This window comes from Fundulus heteroclitus, chromosome 16 (assembly GCF_011125445.2).
Source record: "Fundulus heteroclitus isolate FHET01 chromosome 16, MU-UCD_Fhet_4.1, whole genome shotgun sequence".
In the NCBI taxonomy this organism is placed as follows: Eukaryota; Metazoa; Chordata; class Actinopteri; order Cyprinodontiformes; family Fundulidae; genus Fundulus; species Fundulus heteroclitus.
This window is the reverse complement of record NC_046376.1, coordinates 3542855-3554387: the sequence shown is the minus strand read 5'-3', so window position 1 is coordinate 3554387 and position 11533 is coordinate 3542855. Positions and strand designations below refer to the sequence as shown.

Here is an 11533-nt window from a genome sequence, read left to right as displayed (position 1 = left end):
CTTCTGCTGAGCTGATGTTATTGGACTTGGTCCCAACTGACCCACTGACATTACAACCATACATCACCTACGGCTTACCCCACATAAGTAAATAAAATTAAATCCAAGGCATTTTCTCATTAAATTAATTGCTAATTATTTTTTTTAATTAGGCAATAAATTTTATTTTTTATTATTACTTAAAACCTTGATTCTAATGTTAAAGGAGATAAAAAAGCATTTTAATGAAATACACCAGCTCTTGTCACAGCTGCTGCTTCAGGATTCAGGGCTAAAAAAACAAACACAAAAATAATAGATTACATGCTCACAAGGTTTTTAACAGACTGAAGTTAGCCAAACCTACAATATCTGATCAAAAGACCTGGTGGTATTCTGTCTCACCAGGTCTTAAATATTATTATTAAAATAAATAAGCTCCAGTTTAGCACGATTCACCTGAATTCATATTTAATGGCAACTAATATAAAGTTGTCCATAAAGGTCGAGAGAATGTATTGAAGCCAAGATAATGCTTTTTATCCCCGACCCATCAAGTGTACCCAAGCATTGCTTCTGCAAGGACACACAATTACCGTAGGTCTAGAGAAAAATGTGAACGTGCTCTACGGCATGCCATATTGCATAGGGTAGAAAAAGCACCATCTTGTGAGGAATGCTCTAAATACTTTGTTGAAATAATCTACACTGAAGGTGAGAGAAACAGATGGTGAGCAAGAAAGGGAACTTTTACAGGCTATATTTAGACTAAAAGTGACAGATCCTGGGTAATGAACTACTGTTCAGATTTTACACAAAGTAAACATTGACTTTTGTGTGTGGACCTTGCATAATTTAAGTGGCGTCAAAAGATTACATGGATAAAAAGTAATCGATTAGAACCACAGCAGATAGGTTGGGAATGAGGTGAAGAAGTTTAGCAGAGTTAGGTTTTAAACAACATCCCAAGATTTAAGTATGTCACAGTTCTCTGTTCAATACATCAACTGAACATGGAGGGAGGATGGACCAAGTGCTGAACTACTAAAAAATGGCCACCCATCAAACAAAGAGGCCTGGCAAGGACAGCGTCAATCAAAGAAGAACCCAGAGTGCCCAAGCTAGCTCTGGAGGAGCTGCAGAGATCTACAGCTCAAGTGGGAGAACCTGTTGACATATCAGTCATGCAATCCACTAGTCAGACTGTTATAAAAGAGTGGCATAAAGCAGTGGTTCCCAGTCCCTAGGTACCGCTGACCTGCATGTTTTAGGTTGTCTAACACACCTGACTTACATGAATAGATGATTAAGATGCTCCTGCAGCATTTGATGACATGCAGAGGAAGTCATCCAATCGTTTTAATCAGCTTAGCTGGAACAGAGACACGGCTAAAACATGCAGGACTGGGGTTGGGAACCATTGGCATAAAGAACACTAGCTATAATGAATCCAAGATGCAGGTTGCCACAACCCATTTGGGTGAACATGATCACATGAGTTTAAAATTATACTTTGTGGCCAATATATTGCGTATGCCAAAATCTTTAAAGCTGGTTTGTGACTTTTTTCTTCTAGCTATAAGTCGCTCCACAATATAAGTCGCTTCAGAAAGAAAATGCATCAAAAAGAGGAAATATATATAAGTCACACAGGACTATAAGTTGCATTTATTTAGAAATTAATTCCACAGAATCCAAGACTAAAAACTGACATTTAATCTGGTAAGATAACTTTTTCAATTACATGATTGCACCAACAACAGGCTTAATTACATGGAACGTCCCTGGGAGGTTGAACGTGGTGAATTAGCACAACAAGCTAGCAACTCCAACTAGCAAGTTACCAGCAAGTTTCTCGCCAGCGCATTTCAGGGTAGCGCACCGTTATGCTGAATGTTGTCAAAAATTAGACTGTGAGTGTAACGGTGCTACGCGCTAAGCTAACAGTATGACGCGGATGTTTCAGGGCAACGTAGAAAGGTCAGTAAAGCTCTAGAACATGCATCAGCGAAGTTTTAAACCTCCCAGACAACATAAGCTAACGCTAGCTGTTATTAGCCTCATGGACAGCCCAATAACCAGGTTCTGTCGTGGTCAGGGCTCTCGCATTGAGCTGCACAGCACAATGCATACTGAAACAGCTAAACAATATTCAAACGTCTGTGCAGTCTTTGTTGTCCATAAATGTATGTTTCGGTTAATTTATTAAGTGGTACAGGAGCAACATATAGTTTTCATAAGCCTAGAGCGCCCTCTTGCGGCTATAGACAGTAATGTTTACTCCTTGGTTCATGTTAGTCACTGTATATTACCTTTTAATTAACATGTTACATATTTGATATATACGTCACACCTGACTTTAAGTCGCTTCATATCGTCATTTTTAAGATAAACCTTTATTTTGAAATTCAGGCTTGAGACTATAGTGAATAGGTTTACCTATTATTATTATTATTATTATTATTATTATTATTAATTTAAAATTTGAAGATTTTTTATTTAAATACCTTATACCTGCAAGAGCTTGTAAGTAAAATTATCAACTCATATTTGTTTTTTGTGAGTTGATATCCGTGTAAATAATAGTGTTAGATGGGCAGATAATATCACATCATATCAATCGCATCTTTCGAAAATCGTAACAGACAGCAAATATCAAATCGTCATCCTAACGAATCAATATAACATCATATTGTGACAAAGATGGTGGTTTACTCCAGTATTATTTACCTTCCCTGTCACAATTATGCTTTATTATGGTTTTAAGTGATGACGAACACAAAATAGAGCATAATTGTGAACTGAATTTTGTGGTGGCAAAGAAACATTTTTCTATGCAGGGGAGTTGAGTTTATAAGAAAACTCAGAGCAAGCGCAGCCTGCACCCAACATGGCAGGTAAACAAAGCAAGCAAAGCACTTACAAAAAATAAAAATCTACATACAATAATGCCAACTTTCTATTTTCTAGGGAGAACATAATCACTTGTCTGAGTGCTTCAATTCCAAATTAAAAAACGAGTGATTAAAGCTTTCCATAGACTGGCTTGAAAACATATTCTGAGAGCCATCAGCACTGATTGTAGCTTACCATTGTGAAAGACTGTTGATTTATGTTATTATAGAGCTTTTAAAATAGAGAAAAAATAGGTTGTTGTTATTTTTTTTACCTTGTAATAAAGAGAAAACGTTTAGTTTTGTCGCGGTTTCTTTTTTTGATGCCTTCTTTCATATGCAAACAACTCAAATAGATGGGGGAGTAATGAAATTAGAAGGGGTGCTGGTGGGTGGGGCGGATATAAGGGAATGCTGCAGCACCTGTGAGGCAGCCACACGCACAGAGAGTGCGCACACACTGATCAGAGCATCACACCAAAGCTTTTTCCCCCTTTTTTTTCTCCTAACACCTCCTACTTGGCTGCTTGCTGCAGCAGAGCTGTTACCTAGTTACAAGCCGGAGACTGAGCGACCTGCGCCCGGGCGCTGATGCGCATCAGCTAGTCCGGCGGCAGACGGAGGAGCGCAGCGGGCTGGTGGTCGTCTCTGCGGGATGGGAACCAAACGCGTCCTGGCAGTGACCAGGCGGAGTGTGGCCTCTTCTCTGGCGTCCATTCCCAGCTAAAAGCCGCAGGCTCAGCAACACCGCGGCGTGGAAAGCGTCTGCGTGAAGGTAAGTTGGAGTTTAGTTGGATGGTGCGGCGGGTTTCCGTGGAATGGTTCGTCTCTCATCGCACCTTGTTTTTTCCCCCCCACTCATTTCGCCTTGTTTGCGTCATGCACAAAGGCAGATTTTAAAACTTTGTGGATAAGCAAACATAAAAAGTTTATAAAATTTGAAAATAAATGTTGAAGATGTATTAAAAATTGTTGTAGAGCTAATAGAAAATGGAAATAGAAATCCAGCTTGTCAAAACATCCAGAGTAAATGACCACAAATGATAATTTCTCTAATATTCCTTCCAATATCATATTCTCAGGTTTGTTAGTTGTTACTTTGTCACTGTGTTCATGTGTCTTTTTATCATTGTTCTGTAGTCTTTCGTTTTTCTTTTCTGCTTCTTCATCGTAATGTTGTTTTCACGTTGGTTTTCATTTCTGTCTCATTAAAAAATGTATATCAGTAACTCAACTCAAAATGGTGAGTTACAGTGAACACGCAGCAAAAAATCAATTCAAATCAGAATCTTAAATTCAATTCAATTCATTTAAATTTATTTTATATATTGCTAAAATATTGCCAATTCATGATACACGTCATCTCAAGGCACTTTTCAAAGTCAAATTAAATCAGATTATACAAATTGGTGAGAAAGTTTCCTCTCTAAGGAAACCCAGCAGGTTGCATCAAGTCTCTCCAAGCAGCATTCACTCCTCCTGAAAGAGCGTAGAGCCACAGTTGACAGTCGTCTGCATTGTTGATGGCTTTGCAGCAATCCCTCATACTGAGCATGCATGAAGCAACAGTGGAGAGGAAAACTCCCCTTTAACAGGGAGGAGAACCTCCAGCAGAACCAGAACCAGGCTCAGTGTGAACGCTCATCTGCCTCCACCCACTGGGGCTTAGAGAAGACAGAGCAGAGACACAGAAGCTCACATTGACCCAGGAGTACTTTCTATGTTAGAGAAGACAGAGCAGAGACACAGAAAGCTCAGAAGCTCACATTGACCCAGGAGTACTTTCTATGTTAGAAAAAGAATGCAATGAGATGTTGATGTTATGAAAAGTTGAGTGGAAGGAAAAGCGTTAATCGACAACCAGTGATTTCTGCAGCCTTAATAATATCGTGATGCGATGCTCTTTCATGTCCTGTATTTCACACGCGGATGTTTACAGGACATGAGCATTAACGGGCCAATTCTGTGCTAATAACATCTGAACCAGAGATTACTTCTGGACGGTCTCTCCAGGGCTAATGGGGTAAAGTACTCGATGCTCCAAGGTTCTTTAAAGATGAGAGTATGATTCAATTGAATTAGAAATCAGTGTCTCCCAGAGTCTGTAGGACGAGTGGAGAGGCAAAGAATCGAAGCAGCTGGAGGTCCAGTGTGAAGTTTCCACAGTGAGTGATGATGTGGGAGGCCATGTCATCTGCTGCTGTTAGTGGAATAACTTTGATTTACATCAATTTGTTTGAACTGATTGTTGAATCTATAGTATATCTCGAACATTTCCGATGTTCTGAGTATTTTTCCATGGTTGCTGATGATGGGTTTGAGGTATGCAAAATCATGCAATGTTTAGGATTCTGAAGCTGCTTGTTTAAAACCTTTGAGAGGACCCAAAATCATTTTATGATCAGTTATACTCATGTAATTTTGAGTATGTTGATCAATCTGACTGCAAACTTGTCTTTTGTCGTCCTAGTCCTCGTTTTAGAGCTTGCATTAGACTTTTTCTTTCAACCCAAAAAGATATTATGCAGTGTTTCGGAACGATCACTCCCTGAAATAAGTAGAACCTATTTGTTGTTGAAGGCTATCTAATGTAATGTGGAAAACACTTTCCAGCCTTTTCCTTAATGTTCCAGCAAGCTTCTTTTGGTCTTCACTCACCTGCAGGGGAGATTAAATCCAATTTATCCACCGAGATGTTCTCTATTGATACCAAATTGGTAACAATAGAGACAGAAGATAGATTGGCAACTCTGCATTCTGAAAGACAGACAACACACTTTTACATCCTTAACATTAAATCAACAGCATCTCATAATGCTTATTTTTATAACTGTGATTTTGAATGAAATTATTAAAATATTAAAAACTAATCAGCAAATTGTTACCAAATTGATAACAATAGAGGAACCAATGAGACATTCAAAGCCATTGCGAGGAGAGGATGGCCTTCCTGACCAATTAACTTCATTCTTTATTGATTATCTGAATCTTAAAAGTCAATCTTATTAGTTAAATTTAGAGCAATCTTTAATCAAAGCACCAAGAGGCCCTTGCACCTCGCATTTTGCATCGCCACCTCGAGGCCTCCGTCAAAACTACCGCTCAATTCCACATGTCACCACTAGGCGGCACTGCAAGCATACTTTGATGCTACGTTGTCCACCAGCTTGTTATAGAATGGAAATGCCTTTATTGTCCCACAATCGAGAAATTCAGACATGACAGTGACAAATAGACCGAAGACGTTCTCTCTCTTCTGACACAAAGTCACGTGGATCAGGTCAAATGTGTCGGAGATGGACATTTCAATGGGGAAAAAAAAACAGTCTTCCCAATGTTTTTGGCGAAAAGGTGAGGTTCAAGGCCGGGCCCCGCCCCCTAGACATCATTTTGATAACTTTTAATTTCCCATGTCTTAATAAAAGGATTTTGATGAAATTTTCTAGGAGGAGTTTGATACTGTGTGAGTAAAACGTCAAAACCCCTTCAAAACATCCCTCTAACCCAAAATGGCCGACTTCCTGTTGGTTTTAGAACGTACGCCAAAGAGACTTTCCTCTTATTTTTGAGGATTCTATCAGGTTACCAAATTTCAAATCTTTATGTTATACTGGCTGGCTGCCTGACTGAAGTTAGGGGGCGCTGTTGAGCTTTTTCACCTCAGCCCTTTTTAAATACTATGTGTTCAAAAAGGGGCTGAATTTTGTTTAAAATTTGGTGAATTTTAGTGCATGTTAATAATAATAAGGAATATTAGAATTGCAATAAGCTTTTGCAGCACTTTCTGTCTAACCAGAGACTTCCATCTTGGATAAAATGTGGAATGATTAATGCCAACCATAGTCAAAAGATAAAACCATTTTTGGAAGACATTAAATGATAAATCTCTGAACATGCATCACCTTTAATTTGCTATTGAATGTCCCTGTTACATAGCTTGGTAATCTTTTAGATTAATACGTGCCAAGGAAACAAATATCTGGCTAGAAATCCAACAGCGGCTGGCAAGAAAGTAACAGCAGAGGGAAAGGAACCCAGCAGCTCCACCTACTCTGAAGAACTGGGCTCAAACTGTTGAAGGAATCTGTGTGATGGGAAAATTGACGCCTGTAATTAGACGACCTGAAAGGAAGAAAAGTGGAAGAGCGAAGCAGAGACAGAAGATAGATTGGTAACTCTGCGGTCTGAAAGACAACACACCATGACATCTTTACGATTAAATCAACAGAATCTCATAATGCTCATTTTTATAACTGTGATTTTGAAAGAAATTATTAAAATATTAAAAACCAATCAGTAAAAAAGCTGCTATTTTAGTTATTTAAATGAAATAGTACACCATGAATAGGCAAATTATCAATTCTATTGATAAGAAGCTCCAGTGTATTAAAATTATTATAATTTGAATCAATCTGAAATCTAATTAGTCAATATAGTGATTCTCTAAACAAACATATATTTTTATAATATGAAAATATAATTCCTGTGAATTTGCCATTAGACATCACTGATTAGGAAAATAATTGTTACCCTTCTGATATATTTCTGATCAGATATGAAACCGATCCAGGCGCTTTTATTTGACAAGATGTTATAAATGTAATTAAGTTACCTTTACAATTGCTGCAGCCTAGTCAGCCAAAAAACATTTCCAACCTTCGCCATCTCTTATTAAAGATTAAAAGAAATGAATATTACATCAACGCCCATGTTGAGTGAATTTTGACTTCTGATCACTGCTGAAATGGAAATTATTCTCTTTCAACTAAAAATAAATGTGAAAAAATTGTTTTAAGAGCAAAGATTCTGCCTTCAGTTAAAGTCAAGGTTCAGTACAATTCATCCTGGCAAGTTGTTTCATATCTTACGTCAGTGTTGATATATATATAACTATAGAAATTTACCCAGAACTTAGCTTTAACCTACATTCGCCTGCTGTCACAGAAATGTGACTCAACCTGGTGAAATGATCCAGAAGGTTAGAAATCCAGGATCAGATCCAAAACGGTGTCAGACGTGTTGCCCCCGATCTTCCTTCAGGAGCTTTTGTTGCATCATTATTTATTTGTTTTTTAGGGGTAAAGTAACAATTATTTTAATGCCCCAGATCCATCATTTCTGCAGTTATTCACTACAACTGTCAGCTGATTCAATTTTGTGGCTGATCTATTTTCTTTGTTCTTGTTTAATTGTTTTTCAGCTTATATTAGAACATTGGCCAAAATGTTTCACCTGGTTTTGCTCTTCATACATTCGTTTTGGTTTATTTATGCAAACGGTTTATAATTAAGCCCGTTTTTTTTCCTGAGAACTCAGTGATTTGTTTTTATATGCAGAGAAAGCACCATTTCCCCCTCTGATTGCGTCGGTCTGAGTAGTGCGGACCAAGTGACATAATTAGTTTGGTTCTGTTCAGACGTGACAAACTGCAGCACATCAGCTCCACTTTAAATCCAAAACACTGAATGTATTATTTTCCTTATTCCGTATAACTTTCAGCGTTGTGTGGAGTGATAGAGTCGTTTTATTCAGTGTGCGATCTTGGACAATAACTGTGATGGATTTGCACTTTAATGGCGAAGGATGCCATCATCTCTAAATGCAATCAGGAGTGAATCAGGCTTGGTTTGATGCACACAAACACACAGGAAGGAGGTTTATCAGCACAAACCATGATTTAATTCAAAAAGTATTGCGTATTAGGAGGAGAGTAAACCTAGCAAATTGCACAATCTGGCTTTTTGATGAAAGGCGACAAAGTGTTAAAAACATGATTACGGCGTCTCACCACACACACATAGGCTGTTGATTATTCTCTTTCTTATGATTTAAACTTGGGAACATAAACAAGGGCCAATTTGGCAAAGATGTTATACTGATTGATTCTGAAACGGTGAATCAGCCTTGATGGTGACAAAGGCAGAAAGTTGGTCTGCACTTTAGATCCACACAGCAAATCAAGAATCAGCACAGAGAAAACAAAAATGATTGCGATGCAGAAACCAGAGCAGGGACATGATTACAGCACAAAGGGTTGGCAGTTAAAAAACAAAGGGACGTAAACAACGCTTTGGAGAACATTCAGACATTTCCTGCATGCTGGCATGGCTTCACGTCACAGTTAATGGACGGTTCTGTATCTGGGCGGTGGAAACGTGCAGAGCCACAGGAAGAACTGCTGAAAGTGCGCCTCTGCTGCCTCCATCGGCAATGGCGGTTCTAGACCAAATTTACCAGGGGGGCCAAGGAGGGCCCAGTGTTTTTTCACAGGGGCACAGAATAAAAACATTTAAAAACAATAAAATGGCAATATTTAACTGTGTAATAATATTAAGTGAGCCACTTGTGGCTCTGGAACTGCAGGTTTCAGACCCCTGATCTAGCAGTTGAAAACTTTGCCCCCTGCTCAATACGGCTAAAGCTAAACATGAAACATCTTAAATTTTAAATTCTTTTTAGAGTAAAGCTGTACAGGTAACAAATAATATTGGTCAAAGTGACCAATCAGTTATGGTTTCTTTGCCATTGCAAATAATTATGAGAAGTTTATTTAACATCATGCTTTAAGTACAAGGGCCATAACAGGGGCCAGGGACATTTCTACAGGGGCATGGGCCCCTGTTGGCCCCTGTCTAGAACCGCCCCTGTCCATCGGAGTTCAATGGGGACGTAGCAGCAGACGGTGCTGCTGATTGGATGCATTTCATTAATTGAGTATTAGTGAGCATGCTCACCTCTATAACAGCAGCAGTGTCCTGGTCTGGCACATCCAGGTGTGCATCAAACACGGTGCCAGGACGGGAAGACATCAGCAAAATGAAGTTTTTTTGCTTCCCATCAATCTGGGAAGGGTTTTCAGGACATTTCCTTCCCTTCTTTAAGCCAGTCTGCCCAGCAGCGGAGATCCCCACAGACTAAGCAGTCAGAGAAACTGAGAGACTGACAAACAAAGAAAAAAAACACCGTTTCAAGTTACTACAGCTGAAGGGAGTTCTGCGGGTTGTTTAGTCATGACGTGAACTTGGTGTTTCTCATTAAAGATGACCACCGTCGGGCTGTTTTCTGCAGCTCTTTCCATAACACACAACAATCCAGATACCGCAGACATGCACATGTACAAGACATGGGATGTTTTTTTTGTTTATGAAAGTGATTTTTAAATCCATTCTGCCAATCTTACAGGGGAAAAAAAGTCAATTTCTGCCTGCGCTCCGAGCAACTAAAACTGGCGGTTGTCTTTAATACAGAGACAGGAAAAGGTCAGCCAAGCTGCAAAGTAAAGGAAGAATTGGATGCCCGGCTGAGTGTGAATTCTCACTGTTTATTAAGTTCGACTGACTCACCGACCCCCTCTGAGGAGCAGCCTTCTTCGCTGCTCTTAAAGCCTCCAAGAGGCGGCGGAAGCCCCTTCAGGGAGACTGGCCCCCTGTTGTGTTAAAAAGAGAGAAGATCCACCGAAGCCTCAGGAACGTCGCTTTGAAAAATGCATCCCTGCTTATGTCGAGGCACGAGTCCCCAATTTAAGCAAGCGCTGGTGGTTTGGTTTTAATATGAGCGGGAAGAGGCTCGGGGGAACCTGTGAGCCCACTCACACACTGCTCAGACAACTCAAAGTCTGCACACAACTTTGGTTTTCCATGCGTTGATGAGCTCCTCCCACACAGACATGAAATCTGTGTTCACACATGGAGACCCACAGAAGTTTGTTCAAGTGGAAAAATGTGGTTTGACCAACAGTCAAACAGAACATTAATCCTCGGGAGCTTTAGTATCATTTTAATTTTAAATATTTCCCACTTTTGCAATATTGCAGAAATAACTACAATACAATTGTTTTGTGCGCTTGACTAAATGATGGAAGTTAAGATGTTAAATAGACTAAAACAGACATTTTCCCAAATCTGCACATTGCTAATATTACACTTAACATTTTTGCTAAACCAAAAGTCTATTAAATTAGTCTATTTAAATAAACACCTAAACACATATTATTTGTTTGGTGAACATTTCATGTACTCATCATTCTGTAATGACCGGAAACAGAGGACCCAGAATTTAGCCAGGAAAGATCAGATAGGGATGAAAAAGGTTTATTGTGACGTAAACTGCTGCAGGTCGAGGATGAATCACCAGCGTCTGAGACAGGAATCACTTCTCACAATCCGGAAACAGGCTGGGGAGGTGAGTGAAGGCTCCTGTTGGTGGGTAACGTCGCTGCTGAAGCCCAAAGTGATCCAGAGTCTGATCAGGGCAGCTGGAAGGATCTTCCTCATGGGGCTGGCAGGTAATCGGTGGTCAAAGGACAGAGACAGGCAGGATGGACAAGGGGAATAACCAGAGTCTGGAATCCGAGAGCAGATCCAGGGTCAGAGCCAGGTGATCAGAGATCCCGGGAAACTCCAAAACAGAATCCAGGGGCAGAGTCAGGGCACGGAAAACAGGTCAGAGATCCAGACAGCACAACAATCAGGTCTGACAGCGAATAGGCAGGCTCAGAGAATCAGAAGGCAGAAACATGCAGAAACATGCAGGATTCAGGAACGCTGGATTAAACTCATCAGTGGCTTGTAATAATCTGGCACTAGTGACTGGTCTGAGAGCCGGTTAAATAGTCAGAGGTGCAGGTGGACCAGGTGAAGGCTGTGAGAACAGGGCGGAGT

The 11533-nt window shown here is 39.8% G+C and overlaps 1 protein-coding gene across 1 annotated transcript in view; it reads left to right on the top strand.

The window, feature by feature from the left end:
• The first annotated feature begins 3294 nt into the window (after window positions 1–3294).
• Window positions 3295–11533, top strand: part of sstr3 (somatostatin receptor 3) — a 35529-nt gene continuing 27290 nt past the window's right edge. Inside the window, exon 1 of the mRNA XM_012880796.3 lies at window positions 3295–3648. The gene's annotated coding sequence lies outside the window, so the exon portion shown is untranslated. The remainder of the gene's footprint in view (window positions 3649–11533) is intronic.